At 42.1% G+C, this 18,355-nt stretch overlaps 2 protein-coding genes and 5 non-coding genes across 9 annotated transcripts in view; 6 read left to right on the forward strand and 1 right to left on the reverse strand.

Annotated features, from left to right (window-relative positions):
* The window catches only part of LOC138957261 (adhesion G-protein coupled receptor V1-like), a 230,200-nt gene that overhangs the window by 116,003 nt on the left and 95,842 nt on the right, over window positions 1–18,355 (forward strand). The window lies entirely within an intron of this gene.
* The window catches only part of LOC138947544 (uncharacterized), a 36,154-nt gene that overhangs the window by 14,873 nt on the left and 2,926 nt on the right, over window positions 1–18,355 (reverse strand). For 2 of the 3 annotated variants that reach the window (XR_011449712.1, XR_011449708.1), the window contains one exon: window positions 17,436–17,965. The exons of the other annotated variant lie outside the window; for it this stretch is intronic. The gene's annotated coding sequence lies outside the window, so the exon portion shown is untranslated. Of the gene's footprint in view, window positions 1–17,435; window positions 17,966–18,355 lie in introns of those variants that run through there. 3 annotated transcript variants of the gene reach the window in all.
* Window positions 527–690, forward strand: LOC138951463 (U1 spliceosomal RNA). Its single transcript, XR_011451122.1, has one exon. It is a non-coding gene; the product is annotated as a U1 spliceosomal RNA (small nuclear RNA).
* On the forward strand, window positions 2,459–2,622 carry LOC138951468 (U1 spliceosomal RNA). The gene has a single exon (XR_011451124.1). It is a non-coding gene; the product is annotated as a U1 spliceosomal RNA (small nuclear RNA).
* LOC138951145 (U1 spliceosomal RNA) lies at window positions 3,534–3,697 on the forward strand. Its single transcript, XR_011451012.1, has one exon. It is a non-coding gene; the product is annotated as a U1 spliceosomal RNA (small nuclear RNA).
* On the forward strand, window positions 4,609–4,772 carry LOC138951472 (U1 spliceosomal RNA). The gene has a single exon (XR_011451125.1). It is a non-coding gene; the product is annotated as a U1 spliceosomal RNA (small nuclear RNA).
* Window positions 15,692–15,855, forward strand: LOC138951479 (U1 spliceosomal RNA). Its single transcript, XR_011451126.1, has one exon. It is a non-coding gene; the product is annotated as a U1 spliceosomal RNA (small nuclear RNA).

Raw genomic sequence — 18,355 nt, forward strand, 5'->3', positions numbered from 1 at the left:
CAAGTCCCAACAGTCAAGCTTTTAAAAAAAAATTGTGTCCCTTTATTGTTTACTTTATTTGAAATTATCTTAGAACATAAATTAGGTTGAATTATAAAATCTCATAATGTAATTATAGAACTCTGTCCAAGAAAAGTCTGTTTGAACTGATTGGATGGGGTACAGCAGCTCACCTAAATCCTGATTAACCCTTTGCATCCAAAGATCCTGACTGGATTTTACCTGTTTCTAAAAATAGCACCGGGACCACCCCTTTCTTTAAATAGATCTGATTAAGTGTAGCTTTTTACCTGTGTAGTATTATGAAGATTAATCTATTTTCTACAGCATAATACACGATTTTAGGTTAAATGAAATCATCAACAACATATGTCATAAAATGTATGCTTATTGATATGAAAATGGATATTTAATTTGTGTCTGTGGATATTGCTTTAAATCTAACTTTGTTGACATGAATTGGGGTACTCCATGGAATTGTCAGATCAAGTTCTGAGTCGGGTGTTGACCAGTTCTGGTTACCATCATACTTACCTGGCACGGGAGACACCTTGATCAACAAGGGGGTACTCCTAGGCTGAGGTCTGCCCATTGCACTTCGGGTGGATTGACGCTTACGATCATCACAAATGTTGATGACTCGAGTGTGTAATTTCTTGGTGAGGGGGACTGCGTTCGCGCTATCCCCTGCAAAATTCAAATCAATATCAGTACTCCTTTCATTCCAACAGCATTGATGTGAAATAGGTTTCTTCTCATGGGAATTGGGGAAAAGAAAGTGGCTTTCAGCATGTGAGAGTGGCATATGAAGACATGCGCGCACAACAATGCTTTAATTGCGAAACAAAGAATGGTGCCATATTTTTTCCTAGCTTTATTATATCGGTGATGCGAAGGATCACAACACTCATATTTTGATAGAGTTATACCTACACAATAGGCTAGCATCTGAAGTAATACATTCGTGCTCTGATATTCCAATATATCAGCGCCAAGCAGAGTTCTTTAAACAATGTGGACCGCTCAGATTTCATGTCTCCTTCTTTTGGATAAGTCTTTTGAGTCTGACATGGGAGAGTACAAGTCCCAACAGTCAAGCTTTTTAAAAATAATTGTGTCCCTTTATTGTTTACTTTATTTGAAATTATCTTAGAACATAAATTAGGTTGAATTATAAAATCTCATAATGTAATTATAGAACTCTGTCCAAGAAAAGTCTGTTTGAACTGATTGGATGGGGTACAGCAGCTCACCTAAATCCTGATTAACCCTTTGCATCCAAAGATCCTGACTGGATTTTACCTGTTTCTAAAAATAGCACCGGGACCACCCCTTTCTTTAAATAGATCTGATTGAGTGTAGCTTTTTACCTGTGTAGTATTATGAAGATTAATCTATTTTCTACAGCATAATACACGATTTTAGGTTAAATGAAATCATCAACAACATATGTCATAAAATGTATGCTTATTGATATGAAAATGGATATTTTGTGCAGGGATGTTGCTACAAATTCATACATATAGGACAAATGTCCTGAGTTCTTCAGCATCAATAGGACATTTGACCGCTTTCAGAAAGTGTAACAGGACATTATGAATTTGCGCCAAACAGCTTATAACACATTCCATGGAATTGTTCCAAAGTCATGCGCCCACACACACACGCACACACACACACACACCCACGCGCGCGCGCTGTAGAACACACACATAATATAGTAAATACATCAACACAGTGTGCGTATAATGTTGTATTTGTTTAGTTTCAAAGAAACCACAAAAAACTGAGAAACCAACATGAACAACTTCAGAGCTCTTACTTTGATTACAAGCTGCATGGTTTGGATAAAAGTTGAAAAACAAAATGATCGGTTTGATCAAATGCTGATCTTTTGCAGGCTTTAGGTTTTTTTCAGCGGCATAATTCAGTGCTTCGTCTCGTATCGAAAACAAAAGCAGACGACAAATTTAGTCAGTTGGAGTTGTCTCCCGTACTCCTGTAGCATGCACTGATCTAAAAATAATCCACTATTTTTAGATCAGTGCGCTGCACCGAGACGGTTATACCCAAACGGCGCATACTGCAAACGGTTCGGGAATTCCCGACAAAAGAAAAGATCCGCACGCGGCACTGGCAACTTCAGTGGTCTTTTAGAAGATTTGTATCTTGAAATGAAAATTAACGAATATCGCGCTGTCCGAAGGAATGGAGTACATATCGGACAATGACCACGCTCAGGCTAAAACGATAGGACATCTGCCCGACATGCGGCAATGTGAATCGGACATTTGGGGATTTTCATCGTTATATGTCCGATGTCCGACGCCTAACGACATCCCTGTTTTGTGTCTGTGGATATTGCTTTAAATCTAACTTTGTTGACATGAATTGGGGTACTCCATGGAATTGTCAGATCAAGTTCTGAGTCGGGTGTTGACCAGTTCTGGTTACCATCATACTTACCTGGCACGGGAGACACCTTGATCAACAAGGGGGTACTCCTAGGCTGAGGTCTGCCCATTGCACTTCGGGTGGATTGACGCTTACGATCATCACAAATGTTGATGACTCGAGTGTGTAATTTCTTGGTGAGGGGGACTGCGTTCGCGCTATCCCCTGCAAAATTCAAATCAATATCAGTACTCCTTTCATTCCAACAGCATTGATGTGAAATAGGTTTCTTCTCATGGGAATTGGGAAAAGAAAGTGGCTTTCAGCATGTGAGAGTGGAATATGAAGACATGCGCGCACAACAATGCTTTAATTGCGAAACAAAGAATGGTGCCATATTTTTTCCTAGCTTTATTATATCGGTGATGCGAAGGATCACAACACTCATATTTTGATAGAGTTATACCTACACAATAGGCTAGCATCTGAAGTAATACATTCGTGCTCTGATATTCCAATATATCAGCGCCAAGCAGAGTTCTTTAAACAATGTGGACCGCTCAGATTTCATGTCTCCTTCTTTTGGATAAGTCTTTTGAGTCTGACATGGGAGAGTACAAGTCCCAACAGTCAAGCTTTTTAAAAAAAATTGTGTCCCTTTATTGTTTACTTTATTTGAAATTATCTTAGAACATAAATTAGGTTGAATTATAAAATCTCATAATGTAATTATAGAACTCTGTTTAAGAAAAGTCTGTTTGAACTGATTGGATGGGGTACAGCAGCTCACCTAAATCCTGATTAACCCTTTGCATCCAAAGATCCTGACTGGATTTTACCTGTTTCTAAAAATAGCACCGGGACCACCCCTTTCTTTAAATAGATCTGATTGAGTGTAGCTTTTTACCTGTGTAGTATTATGAAGATTAATCTATTTTCTACAGCATAATACACGATTTTAGGTTAAATGAAATCATCAACAACATATGTCATAAAATGTATGCTTATTGATATGAAAATGGATATTTTGTGTCTGTGGATATTGCTTTAAATCTAACTTTGTTGACATGAATTGGGGTACTCCAGGGAATTGTCAGATCAAGTTCTGAGTCGGGTGTTGACCAGTTCTGGTTACCATCATACTTACCTGGCACGGGAGACACCTTGATCAACAAGGGGGTACTCCTAGGCTGAGGTCTGCCCATTGCACTTCGGGTGGATTGACGCTTACGATCATCACAAATGTTGATGAATCGAGTGTGTAATTTCTTGGTGAGGGGGACTGCGTTCGCGCTATCCCCTGCAAAATTCAAATCAATATCAGTACTCCTTTCATTCCAACAGCATTGACGTGAAATAGGTTTCGTCTCATGGGAATTGGGGGAAAAAAGTGGCTTTCAGCATGTGAGAGTGGCATATGAAGACATGCGCGCACAACAATGCTTTAATTGCGAAACAAAGAATGGTGCCATATTTTTTCCTAGCTTTATTATATCGGTGATGCGAAGGATCACAACACTCATATTTTGATAGAGTTATACCTACACAATAGGCTAGCATCTGAAGTAATACATTCGTGCTCTGATATTCCAATATATCAGCGCCAAGCAGAGTTCTTTAAACAATGTGGACCGCTCAGATTTCATGTCTCCTTCTTTTGGATAAGTCTTTTGAGTCTGACATGGGAGAGTACAAGTCCCAACAGTCAAGCTTTTTAAAAATAATTGTGTCCCTTTATTGTTTACTTTATTTGAAATTATCTTAGAACATAAATTAGGTTGAATTATAAAATCTCATAATGTAATTATAGAACTCTGTCCAAGAAAAGTCTGTTTGAACTGATTGGATGGGGTACAGCAGCTCACCTAAATCCTGATTAACCCTTTGCATCCAAAGATCCTGACTGGATTTTACCTGTTTCTAAAATTAGCACCGGGACTACTCCTTTCTTTAAATAGATCTGATTGAGTGTAGCTTTTTACCTGTGTAGTATTATGAAGATTAATCTATTTTCTACAGCATAATACACGATTTTAGGTTAAATGAAATCGTCAACAACATATGTCATAAAATGTATGCTTTTTGATATGAAAATGGATATTTTGTGTCTGTGGATATTGCTTTAAATCTAACTTTGTTGACATGAATTGGGGTACTCCAGGGAATTGTCAGATCAAGTTCTGAGTCGGGTGTTGACCAGTTCTGGTTACCATCATACTTACCTGGCACGGGAGACACCTTGATCAACAAGGGGGTACTCCTAGGCTGAGGTCTGCCCATTGCACTTCGGGTGGATTGACGCTTACGATCATCACAAATGTTGATGACTCGAGTGTGTAATTTCTTGGTGAGGGGGACTGCGTTCGCGCTATCCCCTGCAAAATTCAAATCAATATCAGTACTCCTTTCATTCCAACAGCATTGATGTGAAATAGGTTTCTTCTCATGGGAATTGGGAAAAGAAAGTGGCTTTCAGCATGTGAGAGTGGCATATGAAGACATGCGCGCACAACAATGCTTTAATTGCGAAACAAAGAATGGTGCCATATTTTTTCCTAGCTTTATTATATCGGTGATGCGAAGGATCACAACACTCATATTTTGATAGAGTTATACCTACACAATAGGCTAGCATCTGAAGTAATACATTCGTGCTCTGATATTCCAATATATCAGCGCCAAGCAGAGTTCTTTAAACAATGTGGACCGCTCAGATTTCATGTCTCCTTCTTTTGGATAAGTCTTTTGAGTCTGACATGGGAGAGTACAAGTCCCAACAGTCAAGCTTTTTAAACAAAAATTGTGTCCCTTTATTGTTTACTTTATTTGAAATTATCTTAGAACATAAATTAGGTTGAATTATAAAATCTCATAATGTAATTATAGAACTCTGTCCAAGAAAAGTCTGTTTGAACTGATTGGATGGGGTACAGCAGCTCACCTAAATCCTGATTAACCCTTTGCATCCTAAGATCCTGACTGGATTTTACCTGTTTCTAAAAATAGCACCGGGACCACCCCTTTCTTTAAATAGATCTGATTGAGTGTAGCTTTTTACCTGTGAAGATTATGAAGATTAATCTATTTTCTACAGCATAATACACGATTTTAGGTTAAATGAAATCATCAACAACATATGTCATAAAATGTATGCTTATTGATATGAAAATGGATATTTTGTGTCTGTGGATATTGCTTTAAATCTAACTTTGTTGACATGAATTGGGGTACTCCAGGGAATTGTCAGATCAAGTTCTGAGTCGGGTGTTGACCAGTTCTGGTTACCATCATACTTACCTACACTCCTCCAGTGCGGCGCTGTACGAAGTGCCAGAGACTATCGCACCTAAAACAACAATGCAAATCAAAAGTGCAGATCTGCCCCCGATGTGGCTCCAAGGGCCACGACGGAGCGACGTGCACCAAGGCCAAACATTGCGTAAACTGCAAGGGCGAGCATTCCGCCGCTTATCTTGGATGCCCGGAAATGAGACTGAGGCTGCAGGCCAATAAGATCAGGTCGGCAGCATACATACCATATTCTGAGGCCCTGGATCGGGCGCGGCGCGAGCTCGCCAAACAACAAAATAAAACAGCGACTGCCCCAGCGGAAATGAGGGACTCCTTCTGGCGTCCCCCTCCGCAACCGATCCGGCGGACCTCAACCCCCCGGTCCGGGTACTCTTTGGCTGTCCAGATGGGGTACAGCAGCTCACCTAAATCCTGATTAACCCTTTGCATCCAAAGATCCTGACTGGATTTTACCTGTTTCTAAAAATAGCACCGGGACTACTCCTTTCTTTAAATAGATCTGATTGAGTGTAGCTTTTTACCTGTGTAGCATTATGAAGATTAATCTATTTTCTTCAGCATAATACACGATTTTAGGTTAAATGAAATCATCAACAACATATGTCATAAATTGTATGCTTATTGATATGAAAATGGATATTTTGTGTCTGTGGATATTGCTTTAAATCTAACTTTGTTGACATGAATTGGGGTACTCCAGGGAATTGTCAGATCAAGTTCTGAGTCGGGTGTTGACCAGTTCTGGTTACCATCATTAGCTGAGGCTAAACTTCAAAACTGGGAAAACTTTGTCCACAAAGAAACTAAAGATTACAAAGACTGTGGCAAAATCTGGAAGAAAATCCGCAGATTTAAATGTAGATACAGAACTAAAGAAAAGCCACTACTATCGGGTGATAAAATGACCACAACTGACTCTGAAAAGGCAAACCTATTAGCAGATACTTTTGCCAAAAATAGTCAATCAAAATCCCTAGATACTGAACGACTCAATTATAGGTTAGATCAGGAGAAGGGTTTCACATACCCCCCAGATGACAACCAGTTGCCTATAAACTGCATGTTTAAGGCAAAAGAAGTCCAAAACGCCATCTCTTCTGTGAAAGACCCAAAAAAATCCACAGGTTTAGACCCAATATCATATCACATGATAAAACATCTACCACCTAACTTTGTTAAGTTGCTCACTCAGTTTTTCAACCTATGCTGGTTAAAGGATACTATCCCCGCAGCGTGGTCAGACTCACAAGTAGTAGCAGTATTGAAGAGCGGAAAACCGGGCAATCTACCTGGCAGTTACCGCCCCATATCACTAACCCCCCACCTCAGCAAGATCTTTGAGCGTGTGGTGAACCAGAGGCTGGAGTTCCACCTCAATAAACACAATATCATTCCTACATGCCAGGCAGGTTTTAGGCAAGGTCGTTCGTGTGCGGACCACATTGTGCACGTCACTGAAAAAATCAAAAAGACCTTGGCACATAGTAATAATTCTCTTCTTGGAACCTTCTTTGATATTAAATCTGCGTACGACAGCGTCTGGCATGCTCGTCTACTCCTAAAACTCGGCAGAATCGGTGTCTCTGGCCACATGTACCAATTCATCAAAAACTTCATCAGCAATCGCAAGATGTCTGTCCGAGTGGGCTCTTCGGTGTCCGAAACCCATGCGCTGGACATGGGGGTTCCCCAGGGCAGTATCATCGCGCCAAACTTATTCAGCATCATGCTCTATGACATTACTTCTGTTAAGGTTGACGGTGCCAGTGTACTTCTGTATGCGGACGACCTCGCCTTAATAGACACTAATAGACCACGCCATAACAGAGTTACCAACACTGTTGACTTATCTTCTTACCAAACTAAAATCGACAACCTCTGTCAATATATGTACACCAACGGCTTCCAACTAGCCTCAAATAAAACAGTCTTTCTTGTTGTCTCCCGTAGACAACTGTACAGGAACTGCAGTATAAAGATAGGTTGTGATATTATCAAACCGAGCTCAGAAGTTAAGTTCCTCGGCGTTATCATCGATACCCGACTTAACTGGACCAGTCATATCGAACATCTGATCAATAAGGCCAACAAGGATCTTTATATCATACGCTACCTGGCGTCCCAATCCTGGGCCAGAGGACGTAAGTGTGTCACAGAGGTAGTGCGGGCATTAATTCGCTCCCGCCTCCTTTACGGGTGCGAAGCTTATTTCGCGACGCGCCCGGCGCTCATGAAAAAACTGGCTATTATAGAGTGCAGGGCGCTCAAAATAGCTCTGGGACTCTCCCAACAAGCGAGTAAGAGTCGAGTCTACAGCGAGTGTGGGTGGCTGCCCCTTGTGGATGAGATAAAACTCCGTTCAGCTCAGTATGCTGTCAGAGCCCACGCGGTAGAGAACTCTGCCTGCGAGGTCCTGACTGACTTTTTTCCTCAGCACCAAAATTATGAGGCCAACACCAAACATAGCACTCAACTCTTGGCCAAAACGCTACCCTTATCCGACACAGTAAACCGCATTCTAGCCGATAGCGGGGTGAAGGTCAGTGAGCTGGCCAGGGTCCCCCCGCCCTCCTACCCGCCTTGGCTTGAGGAAACCCCTACTATCATATACGACAGTGAAGATAATACTACCAAAAAAGATAACCCCGTCTACCTAGCTACTGTTACAAAAGAAACCCTAAACTACAAATTCTCGGAGCATTTAAAAGTCTTTACTGACGGATCCAAATTTGCAGACGGCAGCGTTGGCTGCGCCTTTGTGATCCCAGATCTCAAAATCTCAAGGAAATATACTCTTAATAAAGACATCTCCATATTCTCAGCCGAGCTATTTGCCTTGCTCATGGCATGCACTTTTATAAATGACCTCCCAGTCACACCGCGTGCGGTAGTTTTCTGCTCTGACTCGCGCTCTTCATTACAAGCTCTGCATCGAAACACATCAAATCGGGCAGAGCTACAAAGAGAAATCCTCTTTATATGTCACCAGTTAATCTCATCCGGCACATCCGTATCATTTCTCTGGGTCCCTTCTCACGTAGGGGTCCGGGGAAATGAACTGGCGGATGTCGCTGCCAAAGAAGCGGCAGAATCTAGCCCAGCTAACACTAACATCGGCTACTCAGTAACCGAGTTCTACAGTAAAATCCGTAAACTCATTCGAAGTCAGTACGTAACATCTCTGTCCTATCAACCCATTGATATGAACGATCTACACCCCGATCTCCCAACAAACCTCCTCACTATCTTCAGACGCCTCCGTGCCGGCGGCTGCCGCTTCCATATCTTTAACAAGTCCTGCCATTGTGGAGAACCCTATTCATTTCAACACATTTTCGCTCCATGCGCTACAAATAGAATTATCTTTAAAACCTTATATGACCATATGCAGCTCCATGGTCTGAGTCCCCAGGATTATCTGCGCAGTAGCAGTTCTCTAGGCTGGTCACACAGCTTGCTGCTGTGCCGACTGGTCAGGGACTCGGACATGGGGCTGTGGGTATAACTAAGCCCAGATTATCACATCAGCGTGTTTCAGTTTGAGGTCGAGTGGCTCCCGCCATCCCTCCTGATTCCAGCGACTACCTTCTAGACAACATATCCTCACCCAAGGCCCATTAGTCGCCAAACTGTACATATTGTTTTTATTACCACGGCCTTCGTGGCTTACATCTTAATCCTTTTATTTGTAAAAAGTTTTGAGATTTATTGTTCGTGTTCCTCTTACTTGCTCATCTATTTGGTTTTATTGGTGATCCTGAAAGGTTCCACTTTTTAACTCGATTTGAAATAAAATAAAAATAATATTACAAGCCCGTTATTCAAGATATAGAATACAGACTTATAATTCTTACCAAGAAACATCTTAACTACTTTTCATTTTAACAAATTCCACAGAGCATTATCAACTCAACCCCACCCCCTGCCCTCCTCTCCTTATTTTTTGTTTCTTTCTTTCCTCTTTTTGAAAGCGGACAAACACTCAAGTCCTTAATGGCTCAAAACCGTAGGACTTTTAATATTAATTTTAACCGTAATATTATTTTCGTGGCTTACATTTTAATCCTTTTATTTGTAAAAAGTTTTGAGATTTATTGTTCGTGTTCCTCTTACTTGCTCATCTATTTGGTTTTATTGGTGATCCCGAAAGGTTCCACTTTTTAACTCGATTTGAATTAAAAAAAAAAATCATTTTACAAACCCGTTATTCAAGATATAGAATACAGACTTATAATTCTTACCAAGAAACATCTTAACTACTTTTCATTTTAACAAATTCCACAGAGCATTATCAACTCAACCCCACCCCCTGCCCTCCTCTCCTTATTTTTTGTTTCTTTCTTTCCTCATTTTGAAAGCGGACAAACACTCAAGTCCTTAATGGTTCAAAACCGTAGGACTTTTAATATTAATTTTAACTGTTACCATCATAAGAGCGGAAAACCGGGCAATCTACCTGGCAGTTACCGCCCCATATCACTAACCCCCCACCTCAGCAAGATCTTTGAGCGTGTGGTGAACCAGAGGCTGGAGTTCCACCTCAATAAACACAATATCATTCCTACATGCCAGGCAGGTTTTAGGCAAGGTCGTTCGTGTGCGGACCACATTGTGCACGTCACTGAAAAAATCAAAAAGACCTTGGCACATAGTAATAATTCTCTTCTTGGAACCTTCTTTGATATTAAATCTGCGTACGACAGCGTCTGGCATGCTCGTCTACTCCTAAAACTCGGCAGAATCGGTGTCTCTGGCCACATGTACCAATTCATCAAAAACTTCATCAGCAATCGCAAGATGTCTGTCCGAGTGGGCTCTTCGGTGTCCGAAACCCATGCGCTGGACATGGGGGTTCCCCAGGGCAGTATCATCGCGCCAAACTTATTCAGCATCATGCTCTATGACATTACTTCTGTTAAGGTTGACGGTGCCAGTGTACTTCTGTATGCGGACGACCTCGCCTTAATAGACACTAATAGACCACGCCATAACAGAGTTACCAACACTGTTGACTTATCTTCTTACCAAACTAAAATCGACAACCTCTGTCAATATATGTACACCAACGGCTTCCAACTAGCCTCAAATAAAACAGTCTTTCTTGTTGTCTCCCGTAGACAACTGTACAGGAACTGCAGTATAAAGATAGGTTGTGATATTATCAAACCGAGCTCAGAAGTTAAGTTCCTCGGCGTTATCATCGATACCCGACTTAACTGGACCAGTCATATCGAACATCTGATCAATAAGGCCAACAAGGATCTTTATATCATACGCTACCTGGCGTCCCAATCCTGGGCCAGAGGGCGTAAGTGTGTCACAGAGGTAGTGCGGGCATTAATTCGCTCCCGCCTCCTTTACGGGTGCGAAGCTTATTTCGCGACGCGCCCGGCGCTCATGAAAAAACTGGCTATTATAGAGTGCAGGGCGCTCAAAATAGCTCTGGGACTCTCCCAACAAGCGAGTAAGAGTCGAGTCTACAGCGAGTGTGGGTGGCTGCCCCTTGTGGATGAGATAAAACTCCGTTCAGCTCAGTATGCTGTCAGAGCCCACGCGGTAGAGAACTCTGCCTGCGAGGTCCTGACTGACTTTTTTCCTCAGCACCAAAATTATGAGGCCAACACCAAACATAGCACTCAACTCTTGGCCAAAACGCTACCCTTATCCGACACAGTAAACCGCATTCTAGCCGATAGCGGGGTGAAGGTCAGTGAGCTGGCCAGGGTCCCCCCGCCCTCCTACCCGCCTTGGCTTGAGGAAACCCCTACTATCATATACGACAGTGAAGATAATACTACCAAAAAAGATAACCCCGTCTACCTAGCTACTGTTACAAAAGAAACCCTAAACTACAAATTCTCGGAGCATTTAAAAGTCTTTACTGACGGATCCAAATTTGCAGACGGCAGCGTTGGCTGCGCCTTTGTGATCCCAGATCTCAAAATCTCAAGGAAATATACTCTTAATAAAGACATCTCCATATTCTCAGCCGAGCTATTTGCCTTGCTCATGGCATGCACTTTTATAAATGACCTCCCAGTCACACCGCGTGCGGTAGTTTTCTGCTCTGACTCGCGCTCTTCATTACAAGCTCTGCATCGAAACACATCAAATCGGGCAGAGCTACAAAGAGAAATCCTCTTTATATGTCACCAGTTAATCTCATCCGGCACATCCGTATCATTTCTCTGGGTCCCCTCTCACGTAGGGGTCCGGGGAAATGAACTGGCGGATGTCGCTGCCAAAGAAGCGGCAGAATCTAGCCCAGCTAACACTAACATCGGCTACTCAGTAACCGAGTTCTACAGTAAAATCCGTAAACTCATTCGAAGTCAGTACGTAACATCTCTGTCCTATCAACCCATTGATATGAACGATCTACACCCCGATCTCCCAACAAACCTCCTCACTATCTTCAGACGCCTCCGTGCCGGCGGCTGCCGCTTCCATATCTTTAACAAGTCCTGCCATTGTGGAGAACCCTATTCATTTCAACACATTTTCGCTCCATGCGCTACAAATAGAATTACCTTTAAAACCTTATATGACCATATGCAGCTCCATGGTCTGAGTCCCCAGGATTATCTGCGCAGTAGCAGTTCTCTAGGCTGGTCACACAGCTTGCTGCTGTGCCGACTGGTCAGGGACTCGGACATGGGGCTGTGGGTATAACTAAGCCCAGATTATCACATCAGCGTGTTTCAGTTTGAGGTCGAGTGGCTCCCGCCATCCCTCCTGATTCCAGCGACTACCTTCTAGACAACATATCCTCACCCAAGGCCCACTAGTCGCCAAACTGTACATATTGTTTTTATTACCACGGCCTTCGTGGCTTACATCTTAATCCTTTTATTTGTAAAAAGTTTTGAGATTTATTGTTCGTGTTCCTCTTACTTGCTCATCTATTTGGTTTTATTGGTGATCCTGAAAGGTTCCACTTTTTAACTCGATTTGAAATAAAAAAAATAATATTACAAGCCCGTTATTCAAGATATAGAATACAGACTTATAATTCTTACCAAGAAACATCTTAACTACTTTTCATTTTAACAAATTCCACAGAGCATTATCAACTCAACCCCACCCCCTGCCCTCCTCTCCTTATTTTTTGTTTCTTTCTTTCCTCTTTTTGAAAGCGGACAAACACTCAAGTCCTTAATGGCTCAAAACCGTAGGACTTTTAATATTAATTTTAACGTTACCATCATAAGAGCGGAAAACCGGGCAATCTACCTGGCAGTTACCGCCCCATATCACTAACCCCCCACCTCAGCAAGATCTTTGAGCGTGTGGTGAACCAGAGGCTGGAGTTCCACCTCAATAAACACAATATCATTCCTACATGCCAGGCAGGTTTTAGGCAAGGTCGTTCGTGTGCGGACCACATTGTGCACGTCACTGAAAAAATCAAAAAGACCTTGGCACATAGTAATAATTCTCTTCTTGGAACCTTCTTTGATATTAAATCTGCGTACGACAGCGTCTGGCATGCTCGTCTACTCCTAAAACTCGGCAGAATCGGTGTCTCTGGCCACATGTACCAATTCATCAAAAACTTCATCAGCAATCGCAAGATGTCTGTCCGAGTGGGCTCTTCGGTGTCCGAAACCCATGCGCTGGACATGGGGGTTCCCCAGGGCAGTATCATCGCGCCAAACTTATTCAGCATCATGCTCTATGACATTACTTCTGTTAAGGTTGACGGTGCCAGTGTACTTCTGTATGCGGACGACCTCGCCTTAATAGACACTAATAGACCACGCCATAACAGAGTTACCAACACTGTTGACTTATCTTCTTACCAAACTAAAATCGACAACCTCTGTCAATATATGTACACCAACGGCTTCCAACTAGCCTCAAATAAAACAGTCTTTCTTGTTGTCTCCCGTAGACAACTGTACAGGAACTGCAGTATAAAGATAGGTTGTGATATTATCAAACCGAGCTCAGAAGTTAAGTTCCTCGGCGTTATCATCGATACCCGACTTAACTGGACCAGTCATATCGAACATCTGATCAATAAGGCCAACAAGGATCTTTATATCATACGCTACCTGGCGTCCCAATCCTGGGCCAGAGGACGTAAGTGTGTCACAGAGGTAGTGCGGGCATTAATTCGCTCCCGCCTCCTTTACGGGTGCGAAGCTTATTTCGCGACGCGCCCGGCGCTCATGAAAAAACTCGCTATTATAGAGTGCAGGGCGCTCAAAATAGCTCTGGGACTCTCCCAACAAGCGAGTAAGAGTCGAGTCTACAGCGAGTGTGGGTGGCTGCCCCTTGTGGATGAGATAAAACTCCGTTCAGCTCAGTATGCTGTCAGAGCCCACGCGGTAGAGAACTCTGCCTGCGAGGTCCTGACTGACTTTTTTCCTCAGCACCAAAATTATGAGGCCAACACCAAACATAGCACTCAACTCTTGGCCAAAACGCTACCCTTATCCGACACAGTAAACCGCATTCTAGCCGATAGCGGGGTGAAGGTCAGTGAGCTGGCCAGGGTCCCCCCGCCCTCCTACCCGCCTTGGCTTGAGGAAACCCCTACTATCATATACGACAGTGAAGATAATACTACCAAAAAAGATAACCCCGTCTACCTAGCTACTGTTACAAAAGAAACCCTAAACTACAAATTCTCGGAGCATTTAAAAGTCTTTACTGACGGATCCAAATTTGCAGACGGCAGCGTTGGCTGCGCCTTTGTGATCCCAGATCTCAAAATCTCAAGGAAATATACTCTTAATAAAGACATCTCCATATTCTCAGCCGAGCTATTTGCCTTGCTCATGGCATGCACTTTTATAAATGACCTCCCAGTCACACCGCGTGCGGTAGTTTTCTGCTCTGACTCGCGCTCTTCATTACAAGCTCTGCATCGAAACACATCAAATCGGGCAGAGCTACAAAGAGAAATCCTCTTTATATGTCACCAGTTAATCTCATCCGGCACATCCGTATCATTTCTCTGGGTCCCCTCTCACGTAGGGGTCCGGGGAAATGAACTGGCGGATGTCGCTGCCAAAGAAGCGGCAGAATCTAGCCCAGCTAACACTAACATCGGCTACTCAGTAACCGAGTTCTACAGTAAAATCCGTAAACTCATTCGAAGTCAGTACGTAACATCTCTGTCCTATCAACCCATTGATATGAACGATCTACACCCCGATCTCCCAACAAACCTCCTCACTATCTTCAGACGCCTCCGTGCCGGCGGCTGCCGCTTCCATATCTTTAACAAGTCCTGCCATTGTGGAGAACCCTATTCATTTCAACACATTTTCGCTCCATGCGCTACAAATAGAATTACCTTTAAAACCTTATATGACCATATGCAGCTCCATGGTCTGAGTCCCCAGGATTATCTGCGCAGTAGCAGTTCTCTAGGCTGGTCACACAGCTTGCTGCTGTGCCGACTGGTCAGGGACTCGGACATGGGGCTGTGGGTATAACTAAGCCCAGATTATCACATCAGCGTGTTTCAGTTTGAGGTCGAGTGGCTCCCGCCATCCCTCCTGATTCCAGCGACTACCTTCTAGACAACATATCCTCACCCAAGGCCCACTAGTCGCCAAACTGTACATATTGTTTTTATTACCACGGCCTTCGTGGCTTACATCTTAATCCTTTTATTTGTAAAAAGTTTTGAGATTTATTGTTCGTGTTCCTCTTACTTGCTCATCTATTTGGTTTTATTGGTGATCCTGAAAGGTTCCACTTTTTAACTCGATTTGAAATAAAATAAAAATAATATTACAAGCCCGTTATTCAAGATATAGAATACAGACTTATAATTCTTACCAAGAAACATCTTAACTACTTTTCATTTTAACAAATTCCACAGAGCATTATCAACTCAACCCCACCCCCTGCCCTCCTCTCCTTATTTTTTGTTTCTTTCTTTCCTCTTTTTGAAAGCGGACAAACACTCAAGTCCTTAATGGCTCAAAACCGTAGGACTTTTAATATTAATTTTAACGTTACCATCATACTTACCTGGCACGGGAGACACCTTGATCAACAAGGGGGTACTCCTAGGCTGAGGTCTGCCCATTGCACTTCGGGTGGATTGACGCTTACGATCATCACAAATGTTGATGACTCGAGTGTGTAATTTCTTGGTGAGGGGGACTGCGTTCGCGCTATCCCCTGCAAAATTCAAATCAATATCAGTACTTCTTTCATTCCAACAGCATTGATGTGAAATAGGTTTCGTCTCATGGGAATTGGGGAAAAAAAGTGGCTTTCAGCATGTGAGAGTGGAATATGAAGCCTTTAATTGCGAAACAAAGAATGGTGCCATATTTTTTCCTAGCTTTATTATATCGGTGATGCAAAGGATCACAACACTCATATTTTGATAGAGTTATACCTACACAATAGGCTAGCATCTGAAGTAATACATTCGTGCTCTGATATTCCAATATATCAGCACCAAGCAGAGTTCTTTAAACAATGTGGACCGCTCAGATTTCATGTCTCCTTCTTTTGGATAGGTCTTTTGAGTCTGACATGGGAGAGTACAAGTCCCAACAGTCAAGCTTTTTAAAAAAAAATGTGTCCCTTTATTGTTTACTTTATTTGAAATTATCTTAGAACATAAATTAGGTTGAATTATAAAATCTCATAATGTAATTATAGAACTCTGTCCAAGAAAAGTCTGTTTGAACTGATTGGATGGGGTACAGCAGCTCACCTAAATCCTGATTAACCCTTTGCATCCAAAGATCCTGACTGGATTTTACCTGTTTCTAAAAATAGCACCGGGACCACCCCTTTCTTTAAATAGATCTGATTGAGTGTAGCTTTTTACCTGTGTAGTATTATGAAGATTAATCTATTTTCTACAGCATAATACACGATTTTAGGTTAAATGAAATCATCAACAACATATGTCATAAATTGTATGCTTATTGATATGAAAATGGATATTTTGTGTCTGTGGATATTGCTTTAAATCTAAGGATCACAACACTCATATTTTGATAGAGTTATACCAACACAATAGGCTAGCATCTGAAGTAATACATTCGTGCTCTGATCTATATATATATACGACTTGTGTCTGTGTGTGTGTCTGTGTGTTTGTGTATCTGTGTATTTGTGTATTTGTGTGTTTGTGTATTTGTGTATTCGCCATGCACGGCCAAAGTTCTCGATGGATCACCACGAGTTTTCGTCACACTCAACAATGGGACATTGCTTAAAGCCTGATAACAAACATCACTATGTTTCTTGGCTCGCTCACTTTTTCTGTTCACTCATCCAAAAGACTTTGCCATTTTTTTTGACAAAATCATCAGGCTCAAACAGGCGATGCAAAAGTCCCACGCTTTGAAGTAAGTTACTTCAAAGTGTGGGAAGATCCCCCCACAATTTGAAGTAAAAACTGAGTTTACTTCAAAGTGTGGGAAGATCCCCCCACACTTTGAAGTAAAAAATGGGTTTACTTCAAAGTGTGGGGCACATCCCCACACTTTGAAGTAATTTACTTCAAAGTGTGGGATTACTTCAAAGTGAGGTCTGCCCATTGCACTTCGGGTGGATCGACGCAAAATATGTGGAAGGGAGGGAACTTTTGATGAGATCGGTGTGACCTCTTCTTTCCCCTTAATATTCAACTTTCAATCTATTTAATCAACAGGAAAATGAGAAATATGGATGTTTTGAGAAATATGGATGTTTTGAGAAATATGGATGATTTTTTATGTGAGAAAAAATTCCTGTTTTGATGTGACAGCTACTTTCTATTGTAATTGAAGGTATTGCCATACTTCGAAGTACAATGACATTATATAATCTGCAGGCAAAAAGTGTTAACGGTGATGATCAAACGTTTTCACTCCCGTGAAATAGCAGATTACAGCTTGTGCAAAGCAAAGTTTTTGATCCCTGACAGGAGTCGAACCTGCCTCTTCAATCCCGAAGGATTAACGTTTACCACTAAACTACAGGGATTGTAGATGTTTTTTTGCACAAGCTCATCTTTTGTAATGGGAGCACAACAAATACATGTAAAGCATACACCATTTGTTAGCATCACAATGAAAGCATCAAGCAACAACAACAAAACACTGTACTTCAAGAAATGGCACTTGGCTTCATAAAAAATATAATATGCCACTTTTGAAAGCAAGGTTGAGGATGAGCTCGGCTTAGACTGGATTACGGAGGGGTTGCCTGTACTGGAGGTTGAACCAGCTGTACAGGAGGTTGAACCAGCTGTACTGGAGGTTGAACTAGGGTGGGACTGGGGATCATCCTGTAACATTCATTCACATTTTGTTTATATTGCGCTTTTATTAAAAACAAATTGGGCCCTAACTGACAGGTAGAAGTACATTTTTTGAAAGGGGACAGTATTAACCCTTACACTGGGGCAATTCTGTAACACATGTTACATAGCCACTGGTGAATTAACAGAGAGAAAAATAAAGAAAAACGGCCATATAGGTTTTTGCATTCATGGGAGGTAATCGGAACCGACCAAACAGACTGAGCCAGTAGCGCGACATATGTCGTGACAACCGGGTGACAGTATAGGTAAAGTAGGTAGCGCGACATATGTCACGACAACCAGCCTCAGGGTCAATCAAAATCGGATATTTGACAATCAAATGTCACGACAACCAGCCTCAGGGTCAATCAAAAT

This window comes from Littorina saxatilis, linkage group LG1 (assembly GCF_037325665.1).
Source record: "Littorina saxatilis isolate snail1 linkage group LG1, US_GU_Lsax_2.0, whole genome shotgun sequence".
NCBI lineage: Eukaryota > Metazoa > Mollusca > Gastropoda > Littorinimorpha > Littorinidae > Littorina > Littorina saxatilis.